Below are 10,632 nucleotides of genomic sequence, written 5' to 3'. Positions count from 1 at the left end.
AAACTTTGTATCACTGAAAAAGGCAGTGAACAAGGCAGGAAAGACAGTCTTGGGTTGCTGATGCCAGCCCTCTCCTGCGTCCCAGCAGTGGCCCTGTGAACAAAAAGAGAATCTGTATGGTTAGGGGAGGGAGAGCACAGCAATTGTGAGACTTCGTGTTGAACTGCGTGCTGTGCGGTCATAGCAGAAAGCAAAACTGGGCTGAACTCAGCCAGTACCCACCCACGGATGGAACATTTTGACTAGCCCCAGCCAGAAGGGAATCACCCATTCCAGTGGCTGAAGCCTGAGTTGTGGGAAGGCTCACTGCTGTGGGGTAAAGTACTCTGGGGTCCTTAATAAACTTGAAAGCCTGTCTAGGTCACAAGGACTGCACCTCTTAGGCAAGCCCGAGTGCTGGGCTGGGCTTAGAGCCAGTGTTTTTGGGTGGCAGGTGACCTGGAGACATAGCAGCTGGGGCAGCTAAGGGAGTGCTGTACCACCCCTCCTTCAATCCTAGGCAGTGTAGCTCACGGCGCTGACAGAGACCTCTTTCTTCTGCTTGAGAAGAGGAAGGAGTAAGGAGGACTTTGCCTCGCAAGTTGGATACTAACTCAGCCACAGTAGGAGAGGGCACTGGTCAGAGTCATGAGGCCCCCATTTCAGGTCCCAGATTTTGGATAATACCTCTAGACAAACCCTGGGCCAGAAGGGAACCTGCTGCCTTGAAGGGAAGGACTCAGTAAGGGAGGATTCTTTACTTTCTGACTACAGAGCCCTTGGACCCTGAATAATCAGCAGTGATAAGCAGGTAGTAGATACCATGGGCCTTGAGTGAGACTCAGGGATGTGCTGGTTTCATGTGTGACCCAGCGCCTTCCCAGCTGTGGGGGCTATGAGGAGAGACTCCCTCTGCTTTGGAAAAACCAAGAGAAGAGTTCAGCGGACTTCGTCTTGAGGCTAGACACCAGATCAGCCGCAGTGGGGAAAAGCACCAAGTGGGCTGTTGGGCTCCCTGATTCAGGCCTTGGCTCTTGGATGACATCCCTGGACCTACCCTGGGCCAGGGGGGAGCCCACTGCCCTGAAGAGTGAGTTCCAGGCCAGGCAGCACTGACCACAAGCTGACCTTGGCCTCAGTGAACATCAGTGGTGACTTGGTAGTACACCCTCTGGGACTGTGATGGTGGAGAACATGGGGACAGACTACATTGCCTGGAGAAAGGGGAGGAAAGGTGGAAAGGTGTTTGATGGTTTTAGGGCCAGTTCAGTCACAATAAAATAGAGCAACAGGTGGATTTCTAAGGTTTATGAGCCCAGCCCTACCTCCCAGACAGCACCTTTGAACCCATCCGGGGACCAGGTGAACTTACTACACTTAAGGGAAGGATAGAAGGCTGTCTGATGTCACTGCCTGCTAATTGTAGAGCCTTGGCACTTTGAGCAAAATAGTTGGCAGCTGGGAAGTTGTTACAGTAGGGTCTTGTGCAGTCACAGTGCTGTGCCAGCTTCAGATCTGACACAGTGCTGTCCCAGTGGTAGTGGACACAGGGATGCTTGTATCACTCCTTTCTGAGCTCCAGGAAGCTCAGCACAGACAGAGATACTCTTTTGGTTTGGGGGAAGGTAAGAGAAGAAATGAGTCTCTGGCTGCTAATGCAGAGAATTCTTCCGGATCTAATCCAAGATCACCAATGTGCTACTCCTACACATCTGCAAGAACCAATGACATTCTTCATAGACATAGAAATAGAAAAGACAATTCTAAAATGTATGTGGAACCACAAAAGACACAGCATATTCAAAGCTATTCTGAGGGAAAAAAAATGAACCAAAGGATTCACATTGTCTGACTTCAAACTATACTCTACAACTATAGTAACCAGAACAGCATGTCACTGGCATCAAAACAGACACATAGACCAATGAAACAGAAGAGAGAATGTAGAAACAAATCCATACATCCACAATGAACTCATTTTCAACAAAGAAACCAATAATATACAATGGGGAAACGATAGTCTCCTTAATAAATGGTGCTGGGAAAACCGGATACCATATGCAGAAGAATGAAACTGGTATTTCTCACCTTATACAAAAATCAAATCGAAATGCATTGAAGTTTTAAATGTAAGACCTTAAACTATGAAGCTAAAATAAAAGATAAGGAATAGTCTTTAAGACATTGGACTGGGAAAAGATTTCTTAATACTCGATAAGCACAGGCAATCAGAAAAAAATGGACAGATGAGGTCAGTTTACGTTAAAAAGTTATGCACAGCAAAGGAAACAACAAAGTGAAGAGACAACCCACAGACTGGGAAAATATATCTGCAAACGATCTGTCAAGGGATTAATTACGGGAATATATGAGACGTGCAAACAATTCTGAAGGAAAAAAAACTAATAATCTGATTTTAAAATGGCCAGAAGATCTGAATAGACATTTTTCAAAAGAAGACACATTAGCTGCCTATAGCAAATGTTTCTAGTTCCTGCTACATGGGAGGCCTAGATGGGAAAATTACCTGAACTCAAGAGATCAAGGTTATGGTAAGCTGTGATTATGCCACTGCACTCCAACCTGGGTGATAGAATGAGACTGTTTCAAAACTTAAAAAAAAAAAGCATACATATGGCAAACAGATATATGAAAAGATACTCAACATTATTTATCATTAGAGAAATTCAAACCAACACTACAGTAAGAGATCAACTCACCTCACTTAGAATCATTTTTATCCAAAAGACACACAATAACAAATGTTGGTGAGGATATGGGGAAAAGGGAACCCTCATATACTGTTAGTGGGAATGTAAATTAGTACGACCCCTATGGAGAGCAGTTTGGGGGTCCTCAAAACTAAAAACAGAGCTATGATGTGATCCAGCAATCCCACTGCTGGGTATATACCCAAAAGAAAGGAAATCGGTATATCAAAGAGATACCTGCACTTTCATGTATATTGCAGCACTATTTACAATAGCCAAGATTTGGAAGCATCCTGAGTGCACATCAACAGATGAGCGGATAAAGAAAAGGTACACGTACACAATAGAATACTATTCAGCCTTCAAAGGGAATGAGATGATGTTATTTGCAACAACATGGATGGAAATTATATTAAGTGAAATAAGCCAGGCACAGAAAGACAAGATTCACATGTTCTCACTGTTTTAAAAAAAAATTTTCTCACCACTATACTAACAAGGATGTTGTCACTTTTTATGGGAGCTAAATATTGAAACGACTTTACTTGTGGAGATAGAGAGTAGAAGAATTGTTACCAGAGGCTGGTAAAGGTAGTATGAGGGATGGGGAGTAAGAAGTCATGGTTAATGAGTACAAAAGGGTATTTAGAATAAGATCTAGTATTTGATAACACAACAGAGTGACTATAGTCAGTAATTATTTAATTGTACATTTTAAAATAATGAAAAAAATAGAATTATTTGTAACACAAAGGATAAATGTGTGGTGGACACAGTTATTATTTTTTTTTTGGAGACAGAGTCTCACTTTGTCGCCAGGCACTGGGCTGGAGTGCAGTGGCACAATCTCGGCTCACTGCAACCTCTACCTCCTGGGTTCAAGCAATTCTCTTGCCTCAGCCTCCCGAGTAGCTGCGACTACAGGCGCATGCCACCACACCCAGCTAATTTTTGTATTTTTAGTAGAGACAGGGTTTCACCATGTTGGCCAGGATGGTCTTGATTTCTTGACCTCGTGATCCGCCCGCCTCGGCTTCCCAAAGTGCTGGGATTACAGGCGTGAGCCACCGCGCCTGGCCTTGGATACTATATTCACCCCGATAGGATTAGTACACATTGTTGACCTTTATCAAAATATACTATATACCCTGTGACTATATAAACCTATAATGTATATGTAATTTTTTAAAAAGACTATTATTCAGAATTACTATGCTGTACATTGACAACCAAAATGAGGATGTTGTGACTAAGAAGAGACTAGTGACTGTTGGTTGCTGTTGAAATGGCTGAGGGTGAAAACGACCACTTTGCTAATAGGGTAAACTGCGCGATGATGGCGAGGTTGCTAGTAGCCATTTTAGCAAAAGATGTAGCAGAAAATGAATTAGAAACAATTGGAAGTACTTTGAGAGTTGCGGAGTACACTAAACTTACGTTGATCACTACTGTCATCGGCAGATTGATTTCTCAAAGGAAACAGTTTGTAATTATAAACACTTACTCTGTTATACAATTGCAGTTAAATTATTCTTAAAGCTTGTAACTAAGCTGGCTGGGCTGTAGTTCTAATTATAAGGTCAGGGAATGTGCAGGTTTCCACAGATGTAAGCTCCAGGAGCAGTGGTGGCAGAGGCCAGCTGTAAGAAAACCATTTCGACACAATGCTGGTTGTGAATGCAGAAGCCCCAGGAGCTATGCTCTGAACAGGCTGGTTTTGTTCATGATTTTGGAAATTGGAAAGCATTACAACAAAGTGTTTAATATACATTTACCTGGTCTCTCTGCTGTTGATTATGTATAATAATCTTGTTTTGACTGTAAATTGGACCATTTAAAAATGAATGTCTATCAGATTTTTCTTAAAACTCTTCAACGTCTTCATGTCTTATTGGAATATATTGTCCTTCAAAAAAACAGTGACACTGAGCAGCTGCTCTTGAGAAAATTTGCTGTTCCCGAAAAGGGATTGCTATTCAGTCATTTACAAAAAACAAACAAAAAAACTAAGAAGATCCATATCCCGTAGGCATAATGTTTTTCTTCAGTAACTAAACTGCTATTAATAGGCATAATAATTTAGTAAAATATGGTATTTCTACACAGTCAAAATATGTTCATGGAAAAATATGAAATAATAAAAGAGATACATACAAAAATCCTGATTAGCTGATTATTAAAACATTGTCTGATTTACATTTCTATAGACTTATAGTCATATAAAAAGGAAATTAACGTTGGAAGTAGTTTCAGATGGGTTTTCAGTGAAACAAATGAGAAAACTACATCTCTGCTCATATTCTAACTGCTCTTCAGAGAACATCAAACATTTGTTGACTTAGCCAGTGGATAAGATATTAACACTTTAAAACCAAGAAACTAAATATGTTGTTCAGGTATTTATTGTTTTTATGCAAGTAAGTCTTTGCAGGGATTACTGTGAAAGTGGTTTTATATTATTTTTTATTTGTTTGTTTATACATTGAACAAGAAGCTGGGTATATTGGCTCACACCTATAATTCCAGCACTTTGGGAGGCCAAGACCAGAGGATCACTGAGAACAGAAGTTTCAGATCGGCTTGGGAAACAAACAGCCTGTCTCTAAATGAATTTTTCTTTTAAATTAGCTCAGCTCAGTGCTATGAGCCTGTAGTCCCAGTGACTTGAAAGGCTTAGGTAAATGGATTGCTTGAACCCAGGAATTAGAGGCTGCTGTTATGTAGGACCATGCCACTGCACTGTATCCTGGGTGACAGAGTGAGACCCTGTATCTTAAAAAAAAACAATAGGTGAGGGCAGCTGTATGATCATGTGGCGGAAGGCAGCTCTCAGCCTTTATCTCTCTCTCTGCCTTCGACTGATCCCCCACATTCTGTCCTGGCCATGGGTGACAGATGCTGAGCCCCTTGGGGTTTTATTTTCAGCTCAGGTGAAATACTGAGTGTGTAAGTCCAGTGCCCTACCGGAAGTCATATCATAAAATGAATTTAGTCTAGCCAAGATGTCTCTCTTTAATCTCTCTTCCTTCCAATGTTTAAAGAGTATTCCAGCCCTGTCTCGTGACAGTTTCTTACCTTTGTAATTTTAAGGTGAGTACAAACTGGCATTACGCCCTTTGACATAGCCTCATGCACCAAGGCAGAGGGAGGGGATTCCCTTTCCCATCAAATGTAGCTTATATATGTATTGAGGATGAATTCTTGTTGTTTTAGAGTTTCTCCTCCTCAGAGATAACAGGGTGGCTCCCCAGGGATCCATTTGTTGCCATGGTGATGTGTCCATGGGTTTTGTTAGTGCTTTTCAACTTCAAGAAGCCTCTTTCTATTATCCCGGTGAAAATGTCTGCAAGTTCTTCAGAGCTAATAAATGGCATTCATCATTCCTGCCATCTGATCACTATTGTGGGGCCTTGTAAGTGAGCATAGAGTCTGAATTGTGCATCTGTACTATGGGAACTCTGAAGAGTGAGCCCCAAGTCGGCAGCACAAAGGCATAAGAGGTGGTCACTTTTCAGCCGGATGCGGTGGCTCAAGCCTGTAATCCCAGCTCTTTGGGAGGCCGAGGCTGGTGGATCACGAGGTCAAGAGATCAAGACCATCCTGGCCAACATGGTGAAACCCCGTCTCTACTAAAAATACAAAAATTAGCTGGGTGTGGCGGCATGCGCCTGTAGTCCCAGCTACTCGGGAGGCTGAGGCAGGAGAATTGCTTGAACCCAGGAGGTGGAGGTTGCAGTGAGCCAAGATTGTGCCACTGCACTCCAGCCTGGCACCTGGCGACTGAGTGAGACTCTTGTCTCAAAAAAAAAAAAAAGAGGTGGCCACTTTTCTCCTCAACCCAAACTCAGGGTGCTGAATGCAGAAGGGATGAAAGCAACTGTGCCTTGTTTGGACATTGGCACAGGAATCCAACTGGGTAGTCTTTATTTGTTTCAAAACAGAATTTAGAGGCATCCTAGTAGCTCAGAATTATATTTCTAAATGAATATGTAGAAATAAATGCTGTTAAATGACTTAGCAGAGAGGCGGCTCTCGTGGAGGCAGCTACCGCGAGGCTGGGGAGCACTGAGCAGCGCGTCGTGCCCTGCGCTGCCCAGACTAGCGAACAATACAGTCAGGATGGCTAAAGGTGACCCCAAGAAACCAAAGGGCAAGATGTCTGCTTATGCCTTCTTTGTGCAGACGTGCAGAGAAGAACATAAGAAGAAAAACCCAGAGGTCCCTGTCAATTTTGCAGAATTTTCCAAGAAATGCTATCTAAATTTGATGAAATGGCAAAGGCGCATAAAGTGCGCTATGATCGGGAAATGAAGGATTATGGACCAGCTAAGGGAGGCAAGAAGAAGAAGGATCCTAATGCCCCCAAAAGGCCACCGTCTGGCTTCTTCCTGTTCTGCTCAGAATTCCGCCCCAAGATCAAATCCACAAACCCTGGCATCTCTATTGGAGATGTGGCAAAAAAGCTGGGTGAGATGTGAAATAACCTAAATGACAGCGAAAAGCAGCCTTATATCACTAAGGCGGCAAAGCTGAAGGAGAAGTATGAGAAGGATGTTGCTGACTCTAAGTCGAAAGGAAAGTTTGATGGTGCAAAGGGTCCCGCTAAAGTTGCCCGGAAAAAAGTGGAAGAGGAAGATGAAGAAGACGAGGAGGAGGAGGAGGAGGGGGAGGGGGGGGGGGAGGGGGAGGGGGAATAAAAAAACCTGTTTATCTGTCTCTTTGTGAATACTTAGAGTAGGGGAGCGCCGTAATTGACACATCTCTTACTTGAGAAGTGTCTGTTGCCCTCGTTAGGCTTAATTACAAAATTTGATCACGATCATATTGTAGTCTCTCAAAGTGCTCTAGAGATTGTCAGTGGTTTACATGAAGTGGCCATGGGTGTCTGGAGCACCCTGAAACTGTATCAAAGTTGTACATATTTCCAAACAGTTTTAAAATGAAAAGGCACTCTCGTGTTCTCCTCACTCTGTGCACTTTGCTGTTGGTGTGACAAGGCATTTAAAGATGTTTCTGGCATTTTTTTTTATTTGTAAGGTGGTGTTAACTATATGGTTATTGGCTAGAAATCCTGAGTTATCAACTGTATATATTTATAGTTTGTAAAAATAACAAAACAACCAAGACAAACTCTTGATGCTCCTTGCTTGGCGTTGAGGCTGTGGGAAAGATGCCTTTTGGAGGGGCCATAGCTCAGGGCGTGCACTGTGAGGCTGGACCCGTTGACTCTGCAGTGGGCATCCATTTAGCTTCAGGTTGTCTTGTTTCTGTATATAGTGACATAGCATTCTGCTACCATCTTAGCTGTGGACAAAGGGGGTCAGCTGGCATGAGATATTTTTGTTTTTTGTTTAAGTGCGGTAGTTTTTAAACTGTTTTTAAACAAACTGTAGAACTCTTCATTGTCAGCAAAGTGAAGAGCCGCTGCATCAATGAAAGTTCAAGAACCTTCTGTACTTAAACATGATCTGCAACGTTCTGTTATTTTTTTTGTATGTTTAGAATGCTGAAATGTTTTTGAAGTTAAATAAACAGTATTACATTTAAAATAAAATGACTTAGCAGAAAAAAACCCACATGTTTAGTACCTGTACTAAACTCATGTCATTTTGTTTAAAGAGTATCTGCAAAATTCTCACCCTAATGTTTTCTTGGAAAAGAAGTGAAAATATAAAGTGCAGAGACCCTCTCTAACAAGGAACCACTGAGAGACACAAAATGTTTAAAATCATATAAAATGTATGTGGATTTTTGAGAATTATAAGATAATCGGTTTACATCAGGCTTTTCTTCCTGGCAACATTTATATGATTATTTTCTAGTGTGAGTTTTCACACAGCTTTTGAAAAAAATGTTAAAACTGAAAACGATCTTATATTTTGTAAATTACTTGGGTTCCAATTTAGTGCGCCTTTTCATATTTATAAGGTCCATCTACAGCGTGTAATATCATGGGTCTTTGAGTGAATATCACATAAATTAAAGGCATTCCGACATTCTGTTCATTCATAGGTTTTATTTCAGAAATGAGTGTTTTCTTGTCTTCCGGTGGAACTGGAACAAGTAAAGACATTACCACATGTTTGTATTTATAAGGCTTTTCTTCACTGACCCCTTTCATGTTTTTGAAGAGAAATGACAAAAACTGAAGACTTTACCATGTTCTTAAAATTTTGCGGTTTTTCTCCATTTTAAATTCTAAAATGTCTTTAAAAGCAAGTCGGAAAATCAAATTTATTATCAATATTTTTTTACATTTGTACTTTTTCCCCAGTATGAGTTTTTCCAAGTTTCCAAAGAGAACTGAGAAAATTGTATGCTTTCTCATATTTGTTACATCTATAGGGTCTGTCTCAAATGTGTGCTTTTTCGTTTGTTCTAATAGAACTAGAACATATAATTGCTTTACCACATTTCTTACATCAGAATAATGTTTTTGAAGCTAGCTCAGTGGACTAACATTGTCCTGTGCTGGTTTTGTTGTGCTGCTTCTCCCACAGGAATGAGTTTGAAAGACAGTTTTTACAGCTAATTGCCTGTCACATCAAAGTTTCTGGAAGTGTTTATGCCAAGTACTATTTTGATCTTCGATCCTTGACAAAGGACAATGGCTTGTATTTGCCAGTTTATCTTCTCCACAAAGAAAGAGCACAGAACCTGGAAGTAAGGCAATGAAGTCACAATGGGGGAGTTTTCTGTCAACCACCAAAGCCGACATCTGTGACTAGATTAGATTAAGTAGTGATTAGAAGAATTGAAAGCTTCAAAATTAACTTACATACTGAAGAGCTTTTTAACCTTTTGTCATCTTATTTCCCATATCATTTATGGTTTATACAAGAATCCACATTATTGAAAAATTATAGAGCTCTTCTGTGACCATAATTCAGAATGTTTTTAACCAAATTTAATTCATCTTAGTGGTTTTCTTTTTGAACCTTTGCCCTTTCAAATAAGCATACAAGATAATTTCTTGCAATTCTATTTTAAATGATATCTACATATGTAACGTACTTACCACTGTTGCCAGTTTTTTATTACTTACTTTGCAAATTTATGTCATTTTCTACTGTAAATATTACAATGAAGTCAGTGCCATAAGTTTGTTAGACAGAACATTAGTGCTTAAGCAGAGAGACCTCCTACACTTGGTCTGTATAAAGTATGAGCGTCTCAGGTATTGGATGCAAGAAATGCATGAATTTTACTGGAAATGGTAACTCTTTTGGGGCAAAGTAATATATTTATGGTTTGTGACTTCTTTATAAAAATACAAGAATCTTGCATTCCAATTATTATTTCAAATAGTAATTATTAATAATTATTGAATTATTATTTCAAATAATTTGAATACAGGATTCTTGTATTTTTATAAAGAGGTCACAAAGCATTTTATATTCTTGTATTTTTATAAAGTAAAATAAAAGAATCTTGTATTTTTATAAAGAGGTACAGAAAATCGTACCTTTTCTTGTTCAGTTGTGAGAAAAATTACAACTGAAATGGAGGCATATTTAAAAGTAGCATTTTCTGTGGTACCTTGGAAGTACTTTAGAATAATACACCTTCTCCCATTAGAAGTAGAAGTGGAAGGTCCTGCCTTTGGTTGCTTTAGGCATTCGACCTCTTTCACGGTCCAGTGCACACGATTGCTTCATTAAAGTTTGCTTTGAGGACGTAATAACTACTACAGATTGGGTAAAATTTGAATAGATTAATAAATGATATTTTTTTTGGCTTCAGCAATCTAATTATTGCCCTTAAGGGAGATTACCTTAGTGAGGTGGCAGGGAGTAGCATCCCCGGAACCTGGCAGTGTGAACCTCAGCCAAAGCAGCTATAGCTCTGAACTATCTAGAGGAGTCTGCTTGTGTGGCTTATTATCAATGGTGCATGTTAAAAGGTTGGAGTCCTTTTTAAAATTGTACCTCTTTTCTGTTTC

At 40.4% G+C, this 10,632-nt stretch overlaps 1 pseudogene across 1 annotated transcript; it reads left to right on the top strand.

Moving 5' to 3' along the window:
- The first annotated feature begins 6,741 nt into the window (after positions 1–6,741).
- On the top strand, positions 6,742–8,239 carry LOC116530816 (annotated as a pseudogene). The gene has a single exon (XR_004260150.1). The product of XR_004260150.1 is annotated as a high mobility group protein B3 pseudogene (transcript).
- Positions 8,240–10,632: the final 2,393 nt, after the last annotated feature.

Source organism: Sapajus apella, unplaced genomic scaffold, assembly GCF_009761245.1.
Source record: "Sapajus apella isolate SASKATOON/1434 unplaced genomic scaffold, GSC_monkey_1.0 scaffold68, whole genome shotgun sequence".
In the NCBI taxonomy this organism is placed as follows: Eukaryota; Metazoa; Chordata; class Mammalia; order Primates; family Cebidae; genus Sapajus; species Sapajus apella.
This window is presented reverse-complemented; position numbering and strand designations above follow the sequence as displayed.